Below are 3,845 nucleotides of genomic sequence, written 5' to 3'. Positions count from 1 at the left end.
ATGGTTTTGTTAGCTGCACACTATAAAGTAAATTATTACATACTTATACAGCTTTTCGCGACATCTTTAAACTTTTGTTAGTATATGAATAGTCCAAAATTTATTATTACTCTTTCTTGTTAATAGGAACGTGCAAATAATCTCGTTACAAGTCATAATTCTGTAATCGAGTCATAGCGTATCATTTTACCTTGTAAAAGTATAGACTTTTCAAAGTATCTTTTAAAAATTGAAATGTTTCGTAAAACACAAAGCATACAGTAAATGACATAATTAAAGTGAGAGAGAATGTAGTGACTTTAAAAACGTTTGACAAAAACTAAAATCTGGTACAAAATTTGCAAACGGGTCACCTAGTTAAAGAAGCAAACTTGCGTCGAAATTAATTTCAAACGTGTGACGTTTAACTTTTTTAAGTGTTTGCGCAAAAATTGTGCTAAAGAATTGTATTTATACGTTTTGATTTTTTCCTTTACTGAGGAGAGTGATGCAATTCACGGACATTCATGTTTTTACTCATGCTGTTTGTATCTCAACTCAAATGTGACCTACTGAAGTCTAAACGAAAACTGAAGAATTTTGGCGAGTGAAATTGAATTATTTTTTGGATTGTCATGCTTAGGCAAGAAAACTGAACTGTATTAATAGTCACGCCTTAAAGGATTAAAATCGATGAAATATTGAGAAAAATTTTACGAGTTCATAAAAAGGAAAACGAAATCATTGAGTTTGACTTTTATTTTATACCACGATGCGCCTGTCTAAATCAAATAGCAAATCCTTCCAGCTATTTGCTTTTTGAAGACCCAAATTGTCGAAATCGAAATGCCTTATTATGAAATGGGGACCAGTTTACACTAACTATAAATAATTACAGCGTATTAACGGGCATATGTTGCGATACGTGATGTGTATACCTTTTACGAGGCTTGTACCTCTTGGAATTCGTATTCTAGCGTTCATTAAAAAATGTTTTATTTTATTAAACATGACAAACCAGTTAAACAAAATAATTGCTTCAATATTTTTATAAAATGAATTTTTAATTTTAAAATTTAAAGTCCGTTAGCAAGCTCTTAAAATTAATTACATTTAGGTACGATAAACATTTTCATTAAAATCGTTTCTGAAAAACATTCAGCGCGTCCAAACAAACTTTATATTACTTGTTGAGTAAATTGTTCATTAAATAGATTAAATTCTTGTGTAATACAACCTACAAATTAAATAATACGACAACATAGCTAAGATTCACATAAATATAAAATAGAACGAACATATGTGTTCGTTGGTGTACGTTGTGCAATTATTATCACACATATTTTTTCCTTTTAACAGATGTAAATTTTTCATCTATTATTTCCTCGTGCACTATAGAATAAATTATTCTGTATACGTATTAATTAAATCCCCATCCCCGCGTATAACGAGCGCATTAGAATCCATACAGTAAATTGTTCTTTGAAACTTTTGCAATTCATCGCTTAGATTAGAGATTAGAACTTTTAAGATTGATGAGATTCTTTCGGTCGGGCAAAAGTTGTTCAATCTTTTCTTGCTACGTGCTCTTTCATATAAAAACTTTCAGAACAAAAATCTTTTCATATTATCGAGATCGTTTAATGTAATAAAAGTAACGTATTGATAATGGTATAAAAAATTCTGCAAATAAATTTTAATTCTTTGCCGATAACATTTAATCTAAAAAAACAATATTATTATAATAGAAAAAGCTAATCAAGTAGCGCAGTAGGATACGGTTTACGGCAATAGTCGAATGACGGGATTCAACTCTCGACCACATGATGGGCAATCCGTACCCTTAACCATTAGGCTATTGGTGCTCTAGAATGAACTTTACTGCCTACAACATTGTCTAGCGGTCTTATATCGAGTTAAACTTTGGGTTAGCATGCCATATAAATCATAACAATAGCGTAACATGCTTGGTAATTGAAGCATACCAGTGAACAACGAAATATAAATAAATATTTGCTTAATCTACATTCTAAACTAACACGTCCGCGGAGCTATGAGTTAAGCATCGTGCGCAAAGTTAAGTAATTACGTGCCTTGAATACGGAAAATGAAAAGAATAAAAAGTTAATTGTTAATATTACACTGTGGTGTTAAGTTCTTTAAATAAATCGTCAGGCAAATTCCAACAAAGATACCTAATATTGAGAAAATATTTAAATTCAGTTTAATATTAAACAGATACCAAAGGTAAAGATGGGTGAAACTAGTGTTCTATTACTACATTAGAATATCCGTTTTTTAGTTCTTGTTGTATGAAAATTAACATGTAAAAGTTTTTAATTTTAGGTGCAACTAAAATTAAACAGCGCGCTCGCAATTGGCGGCCTTAAAAGGCTCCAACGCCAAGCAAATCGCAACCTCGCCCCCGGCGGGACTCAACTTAAACACGTACTTATTAAAAACTTTAATTTACTTTCAATGTTTTATTTAGAAAACAATTTTTAATAGAAAGACAATTAACAAAACCGTCGCGTCCAGCTGATGCTGTTAAAGATATGTTTATTTACGCTATCTCCTTTCCTGTGATATATCTTCTTTTATATACATGAAATTCTTTTTTTTTAATTTTTTTTAAGTTTAATTTATATTATATATGAATTGATTCACTACTAATAAAGCAAACTAATACCAGCTAGACTATCTAATTTTAGAATTAAAAAGAGTTTCTATAACAATAACCCGAGCGAAAACGAACATATTTAGTCGAAGAGTTAACGGAATACGTGCTTTGAATATGTAATGAGGAATATTTAAGACAAAATATAAATATAGGGTACAGTTTATCGCGGCTTTGCTCAACACAACACGTTGCGTTGACATAACGCTGTATATTAATATACCGGTTAGTTATAATATATACTTCTAGGGTTACTATAGTTTCTAGACTAGATTCCCGATTTATAGTTAAACGGCTTACTAGCGAAGAGTGCCTTGTTGTGATGAATCAAGACTCATGCTGATACAATATGCAGTATACTCGTATATTCTGTTATCTGTTATCACGAACAATCTTCTGTAATTTAATTTTTGTAAATAAAAAAATAGTATATTTTTTTCATCGCGCTAAAGCGTTTAAATAAATTTGATTTATTTCAGACAAAATCTATGTATTAAAATGAATTTTACATTATAGAAGTAAAAAATTGGGCTCGTCCGGGATTTGAACCCGGGACCTCTCGCACCCTAAGCGAAAATCATACCCCTAGACCAACGAGCCGGCTACCAGACATGTTAAAAATGTTGGTCAATTTTATTACTTTCTGTATAGTAATGAAAGATTAAGATCAAGTTTTTCGTTAAAAAAAGATCGACAAAATCGATGATACTAAAGTCGTCTAAGTTCGGGTGATTACTTTTATTTATTTTTTGGGAATACCAAAAAGAAAACTTATTCAGTTGTTCATGATCGTTTTTTTATGCAGATATTTAATTTTAATGCAAAAAAAGTCGGGGCTCGTCCGGGATTTGAACCCGGGACCTCTCGCACCCAAAGCGAGAATCATACCCCTAGACCAACGAGCCGCTTACAACACTTATCAAAAAAAATATAGTAGACGGTCAACACTAAATGAACTGTATTAGATAACCAATCTATTTTATGCTACGTCATCTACAAACCGGTATTCGGTCATTTTACATTCGAGCCACTCTAACAAACACGTGTATTTTATACGCGCGTTTATATTTAATTTTCGTAATTTCAATAATGCAATTCGGTGTTTTAGCGTTTTAATTTTTTGTAGATAATATTGTATGGTTGTATGTTCAGATAATGGCTGTATTGTATTGAGAAATTAATATTTTAA

At 31.1% G+C, this 3,845-nt stretch overlaps 2 non-coding genes across 2 annotated transcripts; both read right to left on the bottom strand.

Moving 5' to 3' along the window:
• Positions 1 to 3,184: 3,184 nt before the first annotated feature.
• Positions 3,185 to 3,256, bottom strand: TRNAP-AGG (transfer RNA proline (anticodon AGG)). Its single transcript has one exon. It is a non-coding gene; the product is annotated as a tRNA-Pro (tRNA).
• A 233-nt stretch (positions 3,257 to 3,489) lies between these two features.
• Positions 3,490 to 3,561, bottom strand: TRNAP-UGG (transfer RNA proline (anticodon UGG)). The gene has a single exon. It is a non-coding gene; the product is annotated as a tRNA-Pro (tRNA).
• Between the last annotated feature and the right edge of the window lie 284 nt (positions 3,562 to 3,845).

The sequence above is a fragment of the Papilio xuthus genome, unplaced genomic scaffold, assembly GCF_000836235.2.
Source record: "Papilio xuthus unplaced genomic scaffold, Pxut_1.1 DF827597.1, whole genome shotgun sequence".
Lineage (NCBI taxonomy): Eukaryota > Metazoa > Arthropoda > Insecta > Lepidoptera > Papilionidae > Papilio > Papilio xuthus.
Note: the sequence above shows the minus strand (reverse complement) of the source record. Positions and strands in the feature narration are given on the sequence as shown.